We start from the raw sequence: 10,495 nt of genomic DNA, 5'->3' as shown, positions 1-10,495 counted from the left end.
CTGGTGAAGCTGCCCTGAAGTCATGAATAGGAGATGATGGACCTTCTTCTTCTTCAGCTCTGACTTCAGTTCTGTCTCCAGCTGTCTCCTCAGCTCTCTCCTCTGCTCTCTCCTCAGCTCTCTCCTCTGCTCTCTCCTCAGCTCCCCTGATCCAACCACCACCAGTCTTTGTGAAACCCATTCGGTGCAAGGTGTGTAGGTTGAAAGTGTCAACATGAGATAGCTTGGTAGGAGCCTCCCCCTCACAGCTAACACCAAACCTCCTAAATACTCTAGTCAGGGCCATACCAAAAGGCAAATGTGCCTTAGATCTGTTCAGAGTTTCTCTCATGGCCTCAATCATAAGTGCCGGGAGGTTTAGGGGGGTCTGTGTGATAATGTGAAACATAATACATATATCCCTGCCAGACAGTAGATCGTGCCTACCACTCCTAGGGAAGAAGAGTTTGGTGACCATTTGATGTAAAATTCTCATCTCTATAGGTAATATCTTTGCTTCCAGTTTATTCAGATTCCCTTGGTAGGCACCCCCAAGAATAACACTAACACCTTCTTCTTTCACAGGGAGTTCCATATATGCATAACCTTCACTAGGCAAATGTAAAATCTCCCCCAAGATAACAGGATTCAGACAAATATCAATCCCTTTTACAGTTGAAGTTACTGACCCATTTCCATAAATTAGATTCTGATAAAACTCCCTAACTAGGTCAACATAGGTGACTTCTTTAAGGGTACAGTAAAAACTCCATCCTTGATTTTTGATCTTGGTTGCAAAAGAAAATTCCTCATTTTCAAAGAACCGGAAGTCTATGTTTTTCCCGGTTTCTACTTTTCTATCTGAAAGAGGGTTCTTACTGGGGCTTTGAGAGGAATGTGAAGGACCTTGAACTGAAGTTGGAGTGGGAGCAGTGGAGGACTGTGCCGCTTGCCTTTTCTTTCTGACATTTTCTTCAAGTTCTCGGACAGACTTTCTCCTTTGGGGAAGCTTCATCTTTGGAGCCATAATCTCTTCAATAGCAGGCGAGGAGACTTGAGGAGCAAGTGAAAGAGTGGAGGAAGGATCACAAGAGAGTGAAATGGAATTATGGTGGAGAAAATGGGTGGATTTGAGAGGGACGGTGGAGTGCTAGGGCACGCTCCAACCGTGATGAACAAGGGAAGAAGTCACAAAAAGACCTTTCCCCAAGAGGCGATTTGCAGTGGAGAGAAGGCGGGAGAAGTTCCACAAGCTTGAGTCTTGGAATGGGAGCTAATGGAAGTGGGGAGGATGGGTTTTGGAAGGAAGAAGACGACCGTGTGGGTCGGCTCACGAACAGCAATCCTTATATAAAAACCTTAAGCCCGTTTGGAAGTTGGTGGGATTTACAAGTTTGCCATTGAGTCGACTCATGGGGGTCGACTCATGAAGTTCAGAAAATCAGAAAAATATGGATAAATTCCAGAAAAATTTGAAATTTGGGGAGAAGGAGTTTAGCTCTAAGATAAGTTTTTAGAATGAAAAACTTAAGCTTTTGGGACCAAGAAAGGTGTTGGAAATTAAGCTCTAAGAAATTTTGACAATAAATCATTGGAAATTGAAAAATTAATTCAGGCAAATGGATCAAGAATTCCTAGATTTCTCCTAATTTCACAGAATCTATCCTCACTAAGGGCCTTTGTAAAGATATCAGCTAATTGATTTTCGGTGCAAACATATTCAAGAATTATATTTTTGTTTTGAACATGTTCTCTTATGAAGTGATGTCTTATTTCAATATGTTTGGATCTTGAGTGTTGAATAGGATTTTTAGATAGATTTATGGCACTTGTGTTGTCACATCTTATTGGTGTTTCATTAAGTTTAATTCCAAAGTCTTCGAGTTGTTGCTTAATCCACAAGATTTGAGCACAACAACTTCCGGCTGCAATGTATTCGGCCTCAGCCGTAGACAGTGCTACCGAATTTTGTTTCTTGCTAAACCATGAGATTAGGTTAACTCCAAGAAATTGACAAGTTCCACTTGTGCTTTTTCTATCTAATTTACATCCAGCAAAGTCAGCATCAGAATATCCTAATAGATCAATTTGTGAGTCCTTAGAGTACCATAACCCTAAAGTTTGAGTACCATTTAAGTATCTAAGGATTCTTTTAACAGCATTCAAATGAGATTCTTTAGGATTAGATTGATATCTAGCACATAAACAAACACTAAACATGATATCAGGCCTACTTGCAGTTAGATACAATAATGATCCAATCATGCCTCTATAGTATTTTAAGTCTACACATTTACCTTCATCATCCTTGTCAAGCTTACATGAGGGACTCATTGGTGTGCCAATGGGTTTGGAGTTCTCCATTCCAAATCTTTTGAGTAGTTCCTTGGTGTACTTGCTTTGGGCGATGGAGATTCCCTCTTTTGATTGTTTGATTTGGAGTCCGAGGAAGAAGGTGAGTTCTCCCATCATGCTCATCTCGAACTCCCCCTGCATAAGCTTAGCAAAGTCTTGACAAAGAGATTCATTAGTAGACCCAAAAATTATGTCATCAACATAAATTTGTATAACTAACATATCATTTTGATTTCTTTTGATAAAGAGGGTTGTATCTACATTACCTCTTGAAAAACCATTATTTAGTAAAAATTTGCTTAGTCTATCATACCATGCTCTAGGTGCTTGTTTTAATCCATATAAAGCTTTATTTAATTTAAAAACATGATTAGGAAAAGCATGATTTTCAAATCCAGGGGGTTGTTCTACATAAACTTCTTCAGCAATAAATCCATTTAAAAATGCACTTTTAACATCCATTTGAAATAATTTGAATTTCATAAAGCAAGCATATGCAAGTAGAAGTCTAATAGCTTCTAATCTAGCAACAGGTGCAAAGGTTTCATCAAAATCAATTCCTTCTTCTTGATTATATCCTTTAGCAACCAATCTTGCTTTATTTCTAATTACATTACCATGCTCATCTAATTTGTTTCTAAAGACCCATTTTGTGCCAATTATTGAACAGTTTTTAGGTCTTGAAACCAAAGTCCAAACATTATTTCTTTCAAATTGATTAAGTTCCTCTTGCATTGCATTAATCCAATTATGATCTTTTTCAGCTTCTTCAATGGTTTTTGGTTCAAGATGAGATACAAAAGCACAATGATTAAACACTTCTCTTAGTGAAGAGCGAGTTTTTACCCCATGCATAGGATCACCAATAATTAACTCCTTAGGGTGGTTGTGAACATACCTCCATTCCTTGGGTAGGTCATCTGTACCTTGAGGTTGTTCTTGAATTTCTTCACCTCTCTCATCTTGTTTGTCTTCTTGTCCCTTGTCCTCTGGAGTAGCTGAATCTTTCAGAGTGATCTCCTTCATACCTTCTATTAATGGATCTGCATCATCAACACCCTCATTCTTCCTTGAAGGAAGATCGTTAGATTCATCAAAGACAACATGAATGGACTCCTCAACTATTAGGGTTCTTTTATTAAAAACTCTAAAAGCTTTACTAGTGGAGGAGTAACCCAGAAAGATTGCTTCATCTGATTTTGCATCAAATTTACCAAGTCTTTCCTTACCATTATTTAATACAAAACATCGGCAACCAAAAATATGAAAATATGCAATATTTGGTTTTCTTCCTTTCCAAAGTTCATAGGGGGTTTTCTTAAAAAATTGTCTAATCAAAGCACGATTTAGAATGTAACATGCTGTGTTAATAGCTTCCGCCCAAAAATATCTTGGAAGGTTGCTTTCACAAAGCATGGTACGGGCCATTTCTTCTAAGGTTCTGTTTTTCCTTTCAACTACCCCATTTTGTTGGGGTGTTCTAGGAGCAGAGAAGTTATGGCCAATTCCATTTTCATCACAAAATTTTTCAAAGTCTTGATTTTCAAATTCAGTTCCATGATCACTTCTAATATTTTGAATTGAAAATCCTTTTTCATTAGTGACTTTTCGATGAAATTTAGTGAAAATATGAAAAGTTTCATCTTTGTGTGCCAAAAAGAAAACCCAAGTAAAACGAGAGTAATCATCTATAATTACAAAACCATATCGTTTTCCTCCTAGACTAGTGGTTCTAGTTGGTCCAAATAAGTCCATATGCAAAAGCTCTAAAGGTCTAGAAGTTGAAACAATATTTTTGGATTTAAATGAAACTCTAGTTTGCTTACCTAGTTGACATGCATCACAAATTCTATCTTTTTCAAAATTCAGTTTAGGCAAGCCATGAACTAATTCTTTCTTAATTAATTTTGAAAGAGAATGCATGCTAATGTGAGCAAGTCTACGATGCCAAAGCCAACTAGTCTCATTAATTTTAGCATTTAAGGATACTAGGCATTGCATGTCTAATTTGGCTAAATCATTTAGATCTACCATATAAACATTGCCATGTCTATGACCTATAAATTTGATGCCATCATTAATAGGACTAGTCACAATACAAACAGATGATTCAAAAACAACTTTATACCCTTTATCACAAAATTGACTAATGCTAAGTAAGTTATGCTTTAAACCTTTAACTAACAAAACATTTTCAATATATTTGGAGGGAGTGATACCAATGTTACCTATCCCGATGATCTTTCCTTTGCCATTATCTCCAAAGGTGACCATCCCTCCATCCTTAGCATCAAGCGTGATGAATTGTGATTCATCACCAGTCATGTGTCTCGAGCATCCACTGTCCAGATACCATTTCCTGTTTTCTCCATGGGATGCTAGACACACCTGCAAACAAATGTCAAGTTTTTGTTTTAGGTACCCAAGCTTTCTTGGGTCCTTTTTGGTTAGTCAAAATGGTTCCTTTTGGAACCCATATTTTCTTTATAGTTGTGTTTGCACAAGTGTAAGATTTATGTCCTATTCTACCACATTTAAAACAAGTAATATTGGTAGACTTGTTACTTGAATAGTTTACATAAATATTTTTCAGAAATTTTTGTTTCTTTAAGGGGTTATAACCAAGTCCAGCCTTATCATATACGGCCTTTTGATTTTCAAGAATCATATTTAGTTTGTTTGAACTTAAGGTGAACTTATCTACTATAGGTTTCAGCTTGTTAATATCATTCTTTAGGCTTTGGTTCTCTTGAAGCAAAGTGGATTTTTCAATTGAAAGGTTTTCAGCTTGTTTTACTAAGGATTGATTTTTCAATTTCAGTTCTTTGTTTTTCATTCCTAGTTTCTTCAATTCATCAATTAAATCATTGAAGGCTTCATGCAATTCTTCAAAAGTGAATTCACTAGGGATTTCAGAAATTACCTCATTTTCATGTGCCATAAGGCACAGGTTGGCTTGTTCTGTTGAAGTCTCCTCATCGGAGCTTGAGTCATCGCTCGCACTCCATGTGGCCATCATTGCCTTCTTCTTAAACTTTTTGGGACCTTTCTTCAGTTGTGGACATTCGGATTTGAAATGCCCCGGCTTTTTGCACTCATAGCATATAAGGGGTTGATCTTTCTCTTTCTCTTTGCTTTGTTCCCCTTTTGTGAAAGGTCTCTTTCTCATCCCCTGTTTCCTTTTTCTTAGGAACTTCTTGAATCTCCGGGTGATGAGTGCCATCTCTTCATCCTGTTCTTCATCTTCTGTGTCGTCAGTTTCTTCATCAGGAGAAGCTGTGGATTTGAGGGCAATGGTTCTTTTCTTTTTGACTTCATCCTCTTGATGTTGCTTCATGCTAAGCTCATGAGTCATCAAGGATCCAAGAAGCTCTTCTAGAGGTAGAGTGTTCAAGTCCTTTGCTTCTTGGATGGCAGTCACCTTGGCTTCCCAAGTTCTTGGCAATGACCTGAGAATCTTTCTTACAAGCTCACTGTTAGTATAAGATTTGCCAAGACTCTTCAAACCATTAATTATATCAGTAAAACGAGTAAACATAGCAGTTATGGACTCATCATGCTCCATTTTAAATAACTCATATTTATGTACAAGCATGTTTATTTTAGACTCTTTTACTTGATTTGTTCCCTCATGGGTTACTTCTAACCTATCCCATATTTCTTTAGCAGATGCACAGGTAGAAATGCGATTAAATTCATTTGCATCAAGTGCACAATAGAGAACATTCATAGCTTTAGCATTTAATTGTGCCAATTTCTTATCAACCTCATCCCATTCTCTTTCGGGTTTGGTTGACTCCTCACCATCTATAATCTTGGTGGGTGTGTGAGGACCGTTCACTATGATACTCCACATATCATAGTCTAGTGCTTGTATGAATATCTTCATCCGAGCTTTCCAATAGGTGTAATTAGACCCATTGAAAAGTGGAGGTCGGTTGGTGGATTGCCCCTCGGCTAGAGAAGTGCCGACGTGGGTTGCCATAGATCTTTGGCTCTTTGATTGTTAGATCAAAGAAGGGCTAGAGCACCGGGCTCTGATACCACTTGTTGCCCAGCTATGCAACCCAAGAGGGGGGGTGAATTGGGTTTTAAAGAATTTAGGCTTAACTAATTACTTATAAAAAATATATATCAAAAGCTTGATGAATGAGGAGAGAGACTTTAGTTTGAGATTAATTGCTTAAAGCAAGAATGCAAGGATATAATGGAGAATTAAAGAGAAACAATAAAGCATGCCACAAACACAAGGATTTATAGTGGTTCGGTGCCAACCTTGCACCTACATCCACTCCCAAGCTCCTACTTGGGAATTCCAATCCACTATACTTTGTATTCAACCCGAATACAAACGTCGGAACCTCCGACACTAGCTATCCCAAGCTAGTCCACTTGTTTCCGGGTACAAGCCGACCCAATACACTCCGATTTCAGGTTCGGATCAACCTTCCCTTGTTTTGGAAACCCTCCAAAAAAAATAATTACTCACAAGATAAAATCAGTTTAGAGCACAAATAAGTACAAGAATAGCTCCTTAAATGAGCGAGTATAACAATAAATACGCTTTACTCAAAAGAAGAAGCCCTTCTTTGATTTCCTCAAAATGGATGAGAAAAGGAATAAATGCTTGAGGAGTTGGTGAGCTTTGATTGAAGGCTTCTTGAAGGCTTTAAATGAGCTCTTGAATGAGGTTGAGAAGTTGGCTTGAGAAATCCTCTCTTGAATGCACTTGAATGCCCTCTTGAATGCTCTTTCTTTTCTCTTTTCAAATCTCTTGAATGCCTCTTGAATATTTGGATGTCTCTTCTTGTTGTTTTCCACCTTTTGAAACCTTTTATAGCCTTAAGAAACAAAGGAAAACAAACTAGGCAGAAAAAGAGCCGTTAGAGCACAAAAGGTGAGCATTAAAAGCAACTAAATCTGGCCAAAAACTAGCCGTTACAGGCAAATCCTGTCGCAGGGGTCGACTCATGAGTCGACTCATGCTTCAGGGGTCGACTCATGAGTCGACCTCTGATGCAACATCCAGAAAATCAAGTTTCTGGAAATTTTGGCCCACACTAACAGAGGTCGACTCATGAGTCGACTCATGCCTTGTGGGTCGACTCATGAGTCGACTCACAAGTCGTGCCAAGCCAAAAAAGGTCGCGTGCCAACAGGATTTTAGCATGCCAATCAGCTCATTGTGCCATGAGTTGACTCATGAGTCGACTCATGCACTTCAAACCTTCATAACTTCAAAAATATAAGTCCAAAAATAATGAAATCTTCACCAATAGATTACAAATCATTTGTTCTACAAGATGATACTATCAAATCAGAGTTTTGATGAAATTATGATTTTGCCCCTGTAGAGCATAAGGACTTTTTCAAAATAAAAAATATTTGTATCCCTTCAAACTGTTTTGTAATCATCAAAATCAATCTAGGAGCAACACCAACTCTTTATGGGCCAGGTCTGGGCCTAGGATAGGTGAGATTAGGTTGAGTCATGGGTGTACATGGGCTTGGATTAACCTAATCTTCCATAGAGTTGGTCAAGGGAGTTTTGGGTTTGGGTCACTTGACCCTGTGTTTATATATACATGTACTGTATAGGTTTGATTAAGCCAAGGAATACAAAAACTCTTTCTCCCAAGTCTCTCTCTCTTCTCTCTCTCTCTTCAGCTATTCTCCATACCCCAGGAGCAAGAAACCCTAGGGTTTCTTGCCGCTAGGTCCATAGAAGGCAGGAAAGCAAGGGAGGCGCTAGCCCCTCCCCCTTTGTGCCGCCAACCCTTTTTGTCTCTCTCTCTCTTGTAGCCACCCAAACATCAGGTCCAGGATCTGAAATCTCTTGCAAAGAGGTTGGTACAAGTTTCTCTCAGATCTGGAGTTGATCTGAGGTTGTTTGAGATGCGGGTGAGATCTCCATCAACAGAACTACAGGAAAGGCTGCAGCAGGATAGATCTGCAAGGTCGGTTCTATCTACCTTCTTCTCTATCTAGAATATCTCAATTTGAGATCTATGAATTAAAAGACCTCGGTCCAGGCCTGATCTAGTTGGGTACCAGATCTTGGATTTTTTAGAGGTGATCTTAGAGGCGTTCTTCATCTGGAACGAAAGGCTGATGAAGAAGACAACAACCAGGCTGATTTCGTCAAGGCCTTCGATCGAGTTCAGAAGTCTCCAGATTTGTTTGTTGCTGGTTCCACTACACCCAAGGTCCATGGGAGGAGCCGGGATCATTCTTCAATAGTTGATATCAGAGCCACGTTGGTGAGGAAGCGGTTCCCAAGCGCGAGAAGTTGAAGATCCCAAGTGCTGAAAATTTTCAGCAAGGTACCATCAAGGTATATTCTACACTTCTTGATTTTATATTGCTTGTTTGGCTTGAATCCAGTCATGGGTAGCAATATGAAGGTCGATTTTGAGAAGTTTGATGGCAAAAAAAATTTTTTCATGTGGAAAATTTGGGTGGAGGATCTTCTGGTGCAAGCAGATCTGGATCAGGCTTTGGATGAGAAGCCTGAGGGAATGACAGATAGACAGTGGGTATCGTTGGAGAAGAAAGCATGCTCGATGATCAAAAGATGTTTGGTGGATGCGGAGTTGTATTCGGTGCTGGAAGAAAAGACCCCGAAGGGCCTTTGGTCGAAGTTGCACACCATGTATATGGGGAAGAATATGTGCAACAAGCTAATGCTGAAAAAGAGGTTGTACAGTCTTCAGATGCAGGAGGGATCTGATGTGATTGGCCACATTCAGAGGTTCGACCAGTTATGCACGGAGTTGATGAATATCGGGGTGAAGCTGGATGAGGAGGACAAGTCCCTGTTGCTTTTGTGTTTGCTGCCAGAATCATATGACTCTTTGGTGACTACACTGCTCTACGGCAAGGAGACTCTGGAATATGAGGACATGGTCTCGGTGCTGAGTCTAATGAGCAAAGGAAAAAGACCAGAGATCGGGGCTCCCCAAGAGGATTTTGGCAATAGGAGAGAGGACACGTAGAGCAGAGGCAGAAGCAAGTCCAGGGGCGGTCCAAGTCCAGAAAGGAAAAGAAAGAGATGAAATGCTTCAAGTGCAACGAGTTCGGGCACTTCAAGCGAGAAATGTCCACTATGGAGAGCAAAAAGGAGAAAGAAGTGGCTCAGAATCAGTGAGTGCAGTTGTTGGGCAGCAGGTGGAGGATGATCTACTTGTGTATCAGATGGTCACAGGATTACACAGAGGAGTGGACACTAGACTCTGCGTGCTCACATCTACACACCACCACAGGTCTTGGTTTGCGACATACACCAAGACAGATGAGGATCAGTGACTCTAGGCGACAATCATCTTTGCAAGGTGCTGGGATAGGGACAGTCAGGGTGAGATGTTTGATGGATTGTGAGGATATTGACAAATGTAAAGCACGTCCCAAAGCTGGAAAAGAATCTGGTCACTAGGCTACTTGGAGCGCAGTGGATACAGCTTCAGCAGTAGGGCTAGAACGGAGTATTAAACATCTCCAATGGAGCTATGGTGTGATGAAGAGGCAGAGGTTGGACAATAATCTCTATTGCATGGAGAGATCTGTGGTGACTGGAGAGTCTGATGTAGCAGTTACAGCACAGACCAGCAGGGGCTTACAGATGTGGCACTACCGCCTAGGCCACATGGGTGACAAGGGCTGAGGGATTGAGCAGAGAGGACTCATCTCTGATTTGAGGATGGTGCTATAGGAGAGATCTGTAAGCCTTGCTAGATGAAAAAGTAGAGGAGATTTAGTTCAACATCAGTACAACCCGCAGTGTAGTCCCTCTGGAGTTAGTACACACGGATGTGTGGGACCAGCCCCAGTTTCAGCTAGGAATGGGCCAGATACTTCATGACCCTGATTGATGATTTCTCAAGAAACTCTGATTTACTTCATGAGAGAGAAGTCTGAGGTCTTCACCAAGTTCAAGATTTGGAGAGCTGAGGTGGAGAAGAGCAGGGAGGAGCGTGAGAATGTCTGAGGTCAGACAATGGCGGGGAGTCACTAGCAGAGAGTTTCAGGACTACTGTGAGGAGTGTGGATCAGGAGACACTCTCAGTTAAGAAACTCCACAGCAGAATGGGGTGGCTGAGAGGATGAACAGAACACTTCTAGAAAAGGCACGATGCATGAGGCTGCAGGCAGGGCTTCCAAAGGC

This window comes from Elaeis guineensis, chromosome 3 (assembly GCF_000442705.2).
Source record: "Elaeis guineensis isolate ETL-2024a chromosome 3, EG11, whole genome shotgun sequence".
Taxonomy (NCBI): Eukaryota; Viridiplantae; Streptophyta; class Magnoliopsida; order Arecales; family Arecaceae; genus Elaeis; species Elaeis guineensis.
Note: the sequence above shows the minus strand (reverse complement) of the source record.